Raw genomic sequence first — 12,745 nt, 5'->3', positions numbered from 1 at the left:
AGAAATTCAGCGGTGAAGTGCTTTTGCTTTGGGTGAGAATGAGGAGAGCTCTCATCAAACAACAACATGCTGGCTGACCTCAACTCCCCTCCGGAGCAGCCGCGGCTACAGAAGAAGGCTTTCTGCCATGGTGAGGTTGTCTCCCGTTACTTCCCATGGTCAGATATCCCTTCAGAGGTGTGGAGCTGGAGGTGGGTGAAGTCCAGGGAGACCCTGGACATGGGGGGAAGGTAGAAAGAGCTGCTAACTCGCCTTGTGGTACCTTGGGTGTTGCAAGGACCTGGCTTCAGTGACCACCTTGGTCTGCCCTTCCAGCAGAGTGTAAGCAGCTGAAACAGAGTAAAGCATCAAGGTGAGCGGACCCAAAAAATCTGGGCCACTCTGTTTCTCATCTCTCATTCACCCTGGCCACCACCAGAGCAGATATGCAGACTCTTTGCAATAAATTGTAGAATTTATCTATATATTTACTAATAAATAAATTTGTGATGGACCCTCTTTCTTGGTCATGAGGCCGTGTCTTTGGGGTGGGGTAGCTGTGACCACAGGCTGCATGTGCAGTCTCAGCCTTGGTGTCCCCAAATTGCTGCTGGCTTTAGAGACACCTTGGAGCAGGTCTTGTCACTGGGCAACAAAATAGCTGAAGTTTGGAGAGGTGAATTCCACCCCACTGTGAGCACAGAGACCTGTGCTGAAGCACATTTTATTGGTTTTTTTTAAGAAATGAAGTCATGCAGAAGGGTCTAGCTAGCAATTTCTTTGCTCTCTGGTGTAGGGTCCCAGTAGGGTCCTTCTTGGTTTCTTCACCCATAAAATTCCAGCTTTAGTCTCAAAAAGGGGAAAACCCCTGCACTTTGGTGCATCTCTGCAGCCAGCCATCCCTTGAGACAAGAAGGAAGACTTTTCCTTGGATATAATTATTTCTTTGGCCAGAACTCCCACGGTAACCTGGTGGTCTCCTCATCTCTCCGGTCCCTGCACCAGTTGCGCGTGTTGGCATGTCTCCTGAATTTTGGAAAAAGTGCCATTTGTTCCACCAATCTATAATATTTGCTATGAATTGATGCATTTCGTTAATGAACTAGGTAGGATTGCTGGCGGTTTGATTAAGGAGAAGACCAGAGAAGGCAAGGTCAAAGAGAGGGCTCAGACCACAAAGACTTGGCTCAATTCTCGGTGGATTCCCTGGGCCACCCTCATTAAGGTGCTTCTCCTCCCCACACCTCAATTCTGCATATGCAAAATAGAGCGAATACTCTGTACTTTACTCAGCGTGTGAGTCTTAATAAACATTTTGAAGAAGCCCTGGGAAGTCCTAGGCTGGGGAGTGGTTTTTGCCGTATCTGAGCCGGCATCCTTCCAGGCCTGGACCGGCAGCGGCAGCTGGCTGCCGTCCAACCTCCCTCCTCTCCCCGCGCTCCGGGTTTGTTAACATCCCAATCAATAACACCGCAATGTAAAATTCAGCTTCAACTTTTCTCCATGGGTTCAGCTGCAGCGCAGGGTGGGTTTTTTCCCCCAGCTCACACCCTAAATCCTATTTTTCCAGCTCCTTTGAGCCCTGCTGGGAAGTATTAAGGTAGTCTTATTATTCCCTGTTGTTGCAGGGAATGGGGCGAATGCTAACGAGGGAGATGAGCACCCTGTCCTCTCCTGTAAATCAGTTCACCTTTTCATATGCCACCTCTCCCACCACCCTGAGCTTTTAGAAATAACAAATAGCGGGTTCTTCTGCCTCTCTTTGGGAGGATGACCTTTAGGGTTTGCAACACAGCTCTGATGGATAGAGAAATTTATTTTCCAGGGGAAAAATGAAAAGGAAAGGAAAGCTGTGATTCTCACATGATCACGTAGTGTTAGGAATTGGACTTTTAGGGAAAAAAACAGGCCGTTGAGGAACTTGACAAATTTAAGAACTGGCAAGCGCCCGCCGCTGGACCGTGAATTTGTCGGGAGAGAGTTGGTTCTCGCTGTGCGCTGGCGCAGGAGCCAGCGGGATGAGGGATGCGGTTTAAGGCGGGCTCGTGCAAATATTATCCTATTAATAATCAATAACTGCTAGCAGGGCGAGATGATTCAGGCCAGATTGGTATATAATTGCTATTATTGTTATTCCGGTTTAAAACCAGTTCCTCTTCGCTACTGCCACAAGTGATCTGAAGCAATGTATTTTTAATTTGTTCTCAGGCACGGCACAATCCATCACACGGCGTTACACTGGCTGGAACCAAATGTCAGCATCGAGCGGTGAAACATTTTTGTTATTTAAGTTACTGTATGCTAAGTTTATGTTGATTGCTCTGAGTATCATCTCCGAAAGTTAACTAGCGTTAAAGTGTTGATAATGTCCCACTTTCGCAATCATATTTGCATAGTGCACAACAGAGTTTAACAGAAAAAAATTAGCTTAAGTGCTGTTTTTCATCAGCCCTGTCAGTCTCATACTGTTTGCTTCATCTCGGTACATGGGGCATTTGGTGACAAATGGTTATGACATTTTTCATCTAAGCATTACGTCACTATATAATCGTTGTCTTCTGCCTCATGGCTGCATCCTCGCCACGCGGCGAAAGAGGGAGAGGGGAGGGGATGCAAACGGGGGCAGAAGAGAAAGAATTGGCATTTTTAAATTTTTTATTATTTATTATTTTTATTCTCTCACCAAAAAAAAAAAAAAATCTTTTCAACCTCTCTCCCTTCCCCCTGCTCGAGACAGCATCGCCAGAAATATTCCCGTGGGCAAATGGAAAGCATCCTGTTCCCATTGAAGTCAGCGGCAAATCGCTCGATATACAGGACCCGTATACAAATAGGGGCAACCTCTCTTTGTTCGATGTATGGCGCGGCAGAGCGAGGACCACGGTTACCAGAGGCCTTCTCCTCCCTCCCAACATCAATGCAACCTGGGTGAAGTCTCCCCCCGGCTCTGATTTACCCCCGGCTAAATGATGGAGAATCTGGCTTTAGATTTTTACTGCAGCAATATTTTTTAAACATAATTGAAACATTGCCTCGACATTATCAGCTCAGGAATAAAATCAGTTCAGAAATAAAGCAGGAATAAGAGATCTCCACAGCAATTTTGGTTTGGTTTTGTGTTTCCCCCCCACCCCCCCCCCCCAGTTACTTTTCATCGTGGTTTTCTAACTGAATTTAGGAGAGCAATTTATTCCTAACCTGGATCAGTCAGAAGTTCTAACCTGCATTTTGCAGGGTATTACGGTGGCAATTTCTCATTTCAGGCTCCAGCTTCTGTTGTGCATGACGAGCTTTGCACTTCTATGGGTAAATACAGTGATAATAAAGCTTAGCGTTAATATGGAGTGTGTTTTTAGCCTGAACACCCCCTCCATACGTTAAGTAATTCATCCTTATTGCCATTAGGAATTCAGATGCTATTTTATGGAGGGGGAAGGGAGGGATGTGTGCAGAGCGCAGTTTATATTTTGCACAATTTTTTTTTTTCTATGCAAGTTGCTGATTTACTCTAAGAAACCTCCTGGAGAAAGGTTTGAAGGAAGCTTTATGGGGAAAAAAAAAGGGATTTTGAATATCGTTCAGGCTTCTCCCTGCTAACGTGCAGCTCTTACTGCCTGCCTTGCTGTCTGGGTGTGCAGTGCAGTATAGGATACGTTCGCCTTTGCATTAATAATAGTCCAATAAAACCAGACAATATTCTTGCTTAACTGCATTGAGTTATGTAGATCCTAATTCTAGCACATAAGCAATGAAAGAAAAGCAGATATTTTGTCCTCACAAAAACAAATTCTGTGATACAAATGCAAGCCGACATATGGTAAAAATTGCCTGCAGCCCTGCTGATTTACAGAACTGTTTTCACTCACAGATAATTCATTAAAAATCATTTCATACTGGCTGTATATACATAAAAAATATTTACTTGTGTAAATATCAGTCATGAAGGTATTGGGTTTTTTTTTCTTCCCTTCCCTTCCCTTCTTTTTTTTTTTTTTTTTTTGACAGCTGATGGAGGGGGGAAAAAAAATCCAAAGATATATGATCAGCATAGGAGAAAGCAAAGGTATGCCTGGTATTCATCCTGCGATATAGGTCAGGACTGGGGGGTGGCTAGGACAGCTTTTAAATCCGCTACCTGAACCATCTGCTGTTCAATGCCAGTTGAATCTGCGTATGGGAAACACACACTAGGCAGACATTTATATTGTGGCATACGGCACAAAAGGGACTAGGAAAGTGCTTTTACCTGATTCAGGGCTCTCATGCTGACCTATAGAACAATAGGAGCCAAGATAATGTATACGCCAGGAGATGTCACCGTAAAACTGAAGCTGCAGGATTTCAAGGCCGTTGCTGCTGTATCAGAGCAGCCTGGAAAATAAAAAGCAAATTCCAGCAAGGCGAGGGCGAGTTTTCGGGTTTTCATCTGCTTTGCAAATACTCATAAAATGACCGAGGCACAAAATACGAAGGGGACAAATGCCGTGATGGGGTCTGTGGCTTCCAAACACGAACAGCCCAGGTATATTTGAGACAAGTGATGAAATCTCACTACTACCCCCCACATTTTATTCTCTAAAATATATGTTATGTTACTCAAAATGCTTAACAAGGATCCAGCCCAGCACTACATCTTTCCTTTTTTCTCTGTGCTTACTCTGATATAATTTGCTTAAATATGATGCATTATTTTAAAGCTTCGGCTTGGAGACCTTTGGATTATTTTTTTTCCCCCTGGAGGAAAATTCATAAATAAATCAGAGATTACAAGAGATTTGGGGTGGGTTTTTTTTTCCTCAACAGCCAGGTGATGAAATAATATTATTGAAACTATGTGAGGGAATAAGTGCTTGGAATAGGGATCTAGTCCATCATCTTTCATCCTCCACAAAACCCAGTAGTAAACAAAGCAATAATATTTGGGGGCTTAGAGAGGGCTGCTCTGGGGGGAGGTGGGGGGTTAATTAAAATGAAAACAGCTACGTGAGGAAGGAGGGGGACCGCCAGGCTTGCATCCCACGCCTGAGCCCGTCACGGCGTCGAGGGGAGAAAGTTTGGGCCCATTTCCTATGGAGATGGGTGCGATGTCGCACGCTGCAGAGCAGGAGCCGCTACCTCGATGGGAAATTTTCATATTAAGCTGAACCTGAAAGGGAGGGTGAAATAAACTCTCACTTCACCATCGGAGTGTCTACATCAAGAAAGCTTCTCCTGCTCTATTTATACGCTGTATAAATCAGTCTCCAGACTGTTACCATAGATAACAGAGTTTTTCTTCTGCTGTTGTCTCTAACAGCTTCTTTTTCCCCCCACTATATTTTGTGCGATTTCTACCTATCACCTCGGTGAGTAATTCGCCTGGTTTAAAGCAAATTACAACTTGGGAGCAAGCCGGGTTTTTCAGAGAGAGATTTTTCATTCCCCCCTTGCTGAATTTTGCTCCTGATTCTCTACATAGCCCCAAGAAATCCTGCAGAAAGGGGAGCTATAGGTGACTGCATCTGATCCCGATACATATTTAACCTTCTTGCAGTCTCCAGGAATTAACTATTTAGGAGGTGAGCAGCCAACGCAGACGTCGCACCAGAATAACACGGTCAGGCTGGTTCGCAGCGATGCCGATGCTTTCCACAGAAACCATCGTTAATTCTCAGTACAGAGCTTCTGCTGGAGACACTGCCATGGGCTGGCATTTTTATTTAAAATAAATAACTAAATAAACGTGGCAGATCCCTATTTCGGGGGTCAGCGGATGCAGAGTTTCCCCTCCCAGGGATGGGGAGTTAATGGGATTTGTTGCTCCTGGTTGGGGGGCAAAGGGGATTAATCCTTTCCTTCATGTATATCCCCGCTAAGCTGTTTTAGGTCGTGTTTAGAGTTAAAGTTTTTCGGTACGGGCTCTGTCCGTCCATCTCCGCAGTGCTGGGCACGGGGCTGAACCCAGCGAGATGCTGCCGGATCCGGCTCTGGCATCTTCATTCCCTCACAGTTCCCAGCACTCAGAAATTCAGGTGAGCCCCAGAATAAAAAAATAAAAAATAAAAATAAAAAACCAAGGAGGTTTAAATTTCACCAAAGCGGTGAAAAGGCTTGTAAAGGCTTTGAGAAACCTGCCGTCGTCGCTCGGGGAAAGCTCCCAGTGAGGCCCAGAGCCTATTGTTTGCTGCAATGTGATTTATCGTGGAGCGGGTAGGGCAGAAAAGGGACTTTCCCCCCCCGCCCCCCCGGCCGGGTGCTCAGCACCCACCCGCAGGGACCCATTCCCCCAGAGTCACCTCTGCCATCAGCTCCAGCAGTCGTTAAGCTGATTGTGGGGATGTAGCTTTGGGGTTTGGGGTTGTTTTCTTAAGCCCATCATCTTTTAGAAGCCATCCTGCAAAGCGTTAAATAGCCTCACCTGACCTCCTCCAGCAAAGCAAAGCTCTGCATCCTTATTTAGGGGCATACATCACCTCTACAGTTTTTTGTCCGGTGCTGGAGGTGGAGCAGAGAAGTGAAATGTCGTGGAATAAAAAAAAAAAAAGCAACTCTGAATCCATCCGAATTTGTCTTGAAACCCTCTTCCCATCCCAGCCTGCCTGAGTGCGCATCCAGGCGATCCCGGCCGGGGCGCGCAGGAGGGCCGGACACATATGCCGTGCCATATGGAGCTGCGCGATTCTGGTCAATCGGATCTTTAGGAGTTTTATCGTTTAATTTCTTAATGTGCTAATAGCACAGAGGGAGGGGATGGATCATCGGTTAAGTCCAAGGATTTATGTTTTTAAGGGAGCGTAATGTATTTTCAAGTGGGTTGGAGTGGGCTTTAAATACCCCTGGTAAACGTGATGGGGAGCGGGCAGGAGCATGAACTAGAAAAGACCCTAAAAGACCCCTCTGAGCATTAATCCAGCACAGGTTTATAATGCGGCATCCAGCCCCCGTGTGAGCGGGCTGGAATTCAGGCTGAAAATCCCCGTGTCCATTCTGCAAAGACATTTTGCCCAGCACTGAGGGCTGCGGGCGATGCAAGCCCTGGTCTGGGTTTGCACCTTCAGCTGCCCCCATGGTTTTCAGCAGTGGGTCCCTCTCCGCAGCTTGGCTCTGTTGGCATCTCACGTCCATTCGAAGCCAGGAAGGATGGGCAGCAAAATGTCCCCAAGGCCCCTGATCCTCAGTTTCCCCACTTACGTAAAGGGGAAATTGCTCTGACTTCCTTCAAATTGCCACTTGGGATGGGTGCTTGTGCAGATTCCCAAAGCGCTTTGCGAACCTCCAGAGGAAGCTCTTACGGAGAGATAAAGCACTGTTACTTATAAAAAAAAAATATAGAGAAGTAATTCTGGAGCAGTACTGAAATTACAACTTTTCATCTCCAACCAAGTTACCTGCCATGAAACACATCTATTTATTTTTAAGTAAAATAGCTCAGCTCTCTATAAATCTCCGAGACATAGAACCAAGGAGGAGATAAATAACGTGACGCCGCGACCCCATCGGCGGCGCAGGCTGCCGGCGCAGTCCCCATCGGGCAGCTGCCTGCCAGGCAGGGGCTGATGCTCGCCCGGCCCGTGGCTCCAGCTGCGGTTTGAAGCGTGGTGGTCTCAGAGGGATGCTCTGGCTGTTGGCTTCTGTCAGAGAGACCTTTAAAATCTGTGCTATACCATTGCTTATTTGAATTGCAAACGGTCTAAAGGAGGTATATGAGAAGTTGCTCATTCAGGAGAAATAGGGTTGGCTTTTTTTTTTTAAGCAAATAATACTGTGTCGTGGTTTTAGGAGGGGGGTGACATTATAAAGCGCAGGCGGGGAGATTTTTGTGCCTGGGCTGGTGACTCTCCCGAACAATTTTCGACGTCTAATTTCCAGTATTTCCTTGAAAACTCCTCCGATTTGGTGCATTAGATGAAATGTCATTAACGTAATGGAAACGAAATGGTACTACTGTTAAACAGCACTAAGAAGAAAGGGCCGCAGCTCTCAGCCGGCTCGGCACGAAGATTTCGAGCACATTGGGGAGGGCCCAATGCGCACAGGGCTCTTGTGCTTATTCAGAGAGGATGCTTCTGCCTGTCTCTGAACACACACACACACACACACACACACACACACACACACACGGTCTGTGCTCGGGGTACGAACCGGGTGCTTGTGCTTCCATGCGTTTTTTTTCTCAGCAACTTCTAGGCCTCAATTGAGGGGGGAAAAAAAAAAAAAGTATGTATTTGTCTTCATGCAATGGGAAGGAATATACGTGCGATGCAGCGCGATACGTAGCTGAAATGATCTCAAAGGCACGGTAGCTGCGGCTTCTGCAAAGAGATCCCAGGAGCGGGCACATGCCCTTGACACGAAATCAGTCGGCGAGTAATAAAGGATTTCCTGCCTTCAGAGCCTGCTTCAGCCAGGGGTTTAGCCTGGGTTACTCTGCGCAGCGCCCTGACAAGGTTGCAGGGTCTAACAGGGTGCTCAGTAAGGAGCGGAGATGCTGGGGATGTATAGATATCCCTGGGTGTAGATGTATAGATAGCCCCAGCGTGTGTTTCCTATCACCGGGATACATCCCGACCTGACCATAAACAAAAAACCACCCTCTTCTCCTTGAAATTCACCTTGAACACAGTGAGACAGGGTGGGTTTGTTGGGGTTTTTTTTTTGGGGGGGGGTTATTATTCATTCCCCCCCCACCCCTCCCCGGCGTTTTCCCTGACAATTGTCAGCAGAGAGGCTGCAAAAAAAGCTGAGGAGCCACTGCAGGCTGAGCGCAGCCCTGGGAGCTGTCAGCCCCACGCCACTGCAGTGATGTCAGCCGCAAAACACAGCCACTTCCCCCCCCCAGCCCCTCGCACACCCGCACACACACAAGTCGCAAGAAGAAGAATTCATAATTACAGTAGCGTAGCCATGAAACCAGCAGTGGGGGGGCGGGGGGGGGGGGGGAAGTAAAGCCTCATCCAAACCCGGTCCTTTATTATTTTAATTTTTTTTTTTTTCTTGCAAAGCTGCACCCAGCTCTGCAGCATCCTTTCTCCGCAGCGGGGCTGGGGGAGACCGGCGAGAAAGGGGGGGTGGGGGGGGTGGGGGGGGGGAAGGTCAGGGCAAGGGGTTTCCCCCCTCCCCAACCGGGTGGAGGGTGCGGGGGGCGGCGGGGGGGAGCTGGGCAGGGCTGGAGGCTCTCTCCCCGCGGGTCGCTCCTTGTTTTAAAAGGCAGCATTTCTGCGGACAACACCCGGAGCATCTCTGCGGGAGAGGGGCTGGGGGCGAGGGCTGCAGCCGCCTTGTTTTCGGCGCACGGAGTCAGCAGCTGTGATTTTTTTTTTTTTTTTTTTTTTTTTGGCTGAATAATCCTTTACGGGGAGGGGGTGTGCGGGGAAAGGGGGGGGGGGGGGGGAGGCTGGGGGAGGAGGGAGGGAAAGTGGATCAACATCACCGAAGGAGGACAGCGAGCAAGATTAGGGCTGGCTAATGATAAATGAGAAGGCGCCGCTGACAGCTCCTCTCTCCGCGCAGCGCCCGCCCGGCTGCTCCGCGCTGCGCGCTCCCTCCGCACCCCTCCAGCCGCCCGCTCTGCTCCCCGATTTTATCTCCCCTTTTCTTTTTCTTTTATATATATTTATATATATATATAATTTTCACCTCTCCTCCGCATAGCGCGGAGGGGGGCGGGGGGGTCGCTTTCCCCCCAAGCATCTTCCGCGGGATTACGCGCCTGGCCGCGCTGCTGCACCGGCTGCCGGACGGAGGGACCACCGCGGGGCTGCGCAGGGGGTATTTCCTTCGCTCCTTTTATTGGGGGGGGGAGGGAGGGGGTTTGGGGTTGGGGTCGGGCCGGCGAAGAGGGGGGGGGGACAGACACGACCCCCCTCAGCACCCCACGGCGGGGGGGGGGGGGGGGGGGGATGCACTGGGGGCTGCGCCCTTTCTTCCCCCCTTGGAGGGCTGGGGCGGCGGGGTGGGGGGGTGAAGCCAGGGCGGTTTATCTGTGGGCTCTGCCCGTCCTCCCCCTCCATCGTACCCGGGTGACCTTTCAAATCAAAGCCCGGCTCGTACCTACCAAGGTGCATTGGCCAGCGAGGGCTGAGGGAAGGGGGGGGGGTGATGGGGAGGGGGGGGGGTGATGCACCCGGGCTCTCCCCCTCCCTCTGCCTTTCCCCCTCCCTCCCTCCCTCCCTCGCTGCTCCCTCCCTCTCTCTCTCTCTGCTGCATTTTGCATGAGCTATCTAGGTCATTAGCATTTTAGCGTATGCAAGACTTGACAAAGCTGATGAGAAGCCAGATGGGCCCCTCTCCTCTTTTTTTTGCACCACTTGGGATCTGAGCGAAAGGATTGACTGCAGCAGGCGAACGGGGGAAGGTTTATTACGCTCCTCCAGACCCCCCCTTTATAGCAGCGCGGCGGGGCTCGGGGAAGGCGGCAGAGAGCGGGCAGCGGCGGGCAGAGACGGAGGGCAGGTAACGGGGCACGCCGCCCCCCTGCCCGGGCAGCACCCCACAGCCTTCGATTTATTTTATTTTAGACATTTTTGGGGGTTTTGGTATTTTCTTTTTTCCGACTGGGAGGGGGGGGTAGGTTGGATTTTATTCCCCCCCCCCCCCCTCCCCTCCGCCCATCGGGAAGGGCGCGCCGAGCCCTCCGCGGGGCGCGGAGAACAAAGGCTGGGCTCCGCGGGGGCGGTGGGCAGCGCGGCCCCTCTCCCACCTCCCCTCCTTCCCCTCCCCCTCCTTTTATTTTTTTTAATAATAATTTTCCCCTCTTATTATATATATTTTTTTTCCTCCCGAGGAAAGGCCCCTCTCTCCGTGTTCACAGCGGACCTTGATTTAAATGTCCATACAATTAAGGCACGCGGTGAATGCCAAGAACGAGGCTGACCAGCATCGAGGCCGGAGGCGGCTCCGCGGCTCTCCGCACCCGCGGAACGCCCCCCCCCCCCCCCAAGCCCGGCCGCGGGGCGCGCAGGCAGCGCTGCGCACCGGCGCAAGTGGCACCCGCAGCGCGGAGAAGCGGGGGGGGGGGGGGGAGAGGAGAGGGATGGGAGGAGGGGGACGACACACACGGCATCTTTTGGGGGGGTCCCCTTGAAAAAAAATGGGGGGGCTCCCTGCGCGCATAGGCGCATAGGCACCCGGGGAATGAAATGTGGAGCTGTCACTCGGGGCTGACCCGCGGGTGGGCCCCGGGGGGGCCGCGGCTGCTGCCCCCGGGGCTGCTCCGGTGCCGCCGCTTTGTGCTTTGCCTTTTCTCTCTCTTTTTCTCCTCAAAGCGATGGGTTTTTCCCCTGCTAAAAGCAAGGGCAGGTCTTGGGGTCACCGGGGCTCACGCTGTTCCCCCGGCAGGGGCGGAGGGGGGGGGGGGGAGGCTGGGGCAAAGCCGCTTTTATTCTTTATTTTTTAAAGCTTTATTATTATTATTTATTTTTTCCCGGTGGCTGTTTGTGTGTCTTTCCCCTCCACTCCCCCTCTCTTTTAATCCTTATAATTTAAATCAAAAGTGCCGGGGAGAAGAAGGGGGGGGGGGGGAGCGCTGTGTCTGCAGGGCGAGGCCGGGCGTAAATCTCTTGGAGGGATAAACATGTCATTTGTTCCCTTTGTATGGTAATGCTGTTCCCCCCCCCCCCAGCTGCCCCCCCGCCCCCCCGGCAGCTGCCCCGGCCATACATCCTCCCTACAAAAGATCCCAATTACCCATCGGCTGCCTCATTATACCCCTAACACAGCCCCTGCGAGAGGCGTGTGGGTGCGAGGAGCCGAGAGGAGGGGGGAAAGGGGGGAGGGAGGGGGGGGAAACAGCACCTAAATTATTCAGAAAATAAAATAAAATTCAAGAAACTGGAAGCCCGAGGCGGCGGGAGGGGAGGGTGACGGGGGGACGCTGCGACCCCGCGGCCTAACGCAGAGCGGGTGCCCCCGCAGAGCCGCCCGCAGCGCAGGGGCTGCTCCGCCACCACCCCGCTGGTGGATTTTCCCCTTCCTTTTTCACGCTTTTATTTTTATTTAATTTTTTTTTTTCTCCACCTTTTTAGCCAGAGAGGTGCCAGGCAGCCCATCGCCACCCTCCTGCCCCACTCCCCACTGGGGCCTTTCACCCCCTGCCCTTCTCCTATCCCTTCTCCCTTCCCTTCTCTTTACAGCTGGAGGCCAACCTGCCCCACATCCCTCCATCCCCACTGCCGGCCCAGTGCTCCCAGCAGGTGCTTCGCACTGGGCAAGGAAAGGCCTTACTGGAGGGGACAGTCCCCCACCCCGTGGGGTGGCTGAAGAGCTGCCCCTGGGCTGGGGGGGGCCCTTTGATGATGGCGTGGGGGGGCCCATCTCTTTTTGCAGCTCTACATGCAGACTCTCACCTATGGGACGGTGCCTGCGGGAGCATTGACAGCAGCTCGGGGTCCCTGGGACACTTCTTTGCACCCCCCCTTCCCCGGGGTGCTGCAGGTATTTCGGGGTACACCCCCCCCCCCCCCCCTCCGGGCTTGCATCCCGGCTGGTGCGGATGCCGCAAGGAGCCCGTGTCGGGTCGTGCCGTGCCAATAAAGCTCTTTCGCTGCGGGCTCCCGCATCCTCTCCTTTGTTCGCGGAGGTTTCTCGCCCGTCTCTTTATGGCGGCGGAAGCAAGACACCCCCCCTTCCCCCCCGAAGGACCCGCACTCAGCACCAGGTGGGGGATGAATATTAAAATCCACCCCAAAATAAAAAACCTCGACCTTTCAATTTGGCAGCCCACGGTCGCCTGCTTAACCCTGGGTGGGCGCCTCTGCATCCTGGACCTCCAAGAGAGTCTGAACTGCCA

The 12,745-nt window shown here is 51.4% G+C and overlaps 1 long non-coding RNA gene across 1 annotated transcript; it reads left to right on the top strand.

Moving 5' to 3' along the window:
- Positions 1 to 9,349: 9,349 nt before the first annotated feature.
- Positions 9,350 to 12,505, top strand: LOC141940442 (uncharacterized). The gene is made up of 2 exons (XR_012627989.1): positions 9,350 to 9,726; positions 12,283 to 12,505. It is a non-coding gene; the product is annotated as an uncharacterized LOC141940442 (long non-coding RNA).
- The last annotated feature ends 240 nt before the right edge of the window (positions 12,506 to 12,745 follow it).

The sequence above is a fragment of the Strix uralensis genome, chromosome 3 (genome assembly GCF_047716275.1).
Source record: "Strix uralensis isolate ZFMK-TIS-50842 chromosome 3, bStrUra1, whole genome shotgun sequence".
Lineage (NCBI taxonomy): Eukaryota > Metazoa > Chordata > Aves > Strigiformes > Strigidae > Strix > Strix uralensis.
The sequence above is the reverse complement of the archived record's forward strand: the minus strand, read 5'-3'. Positions and strand labels throughout refer to the sequence as shown.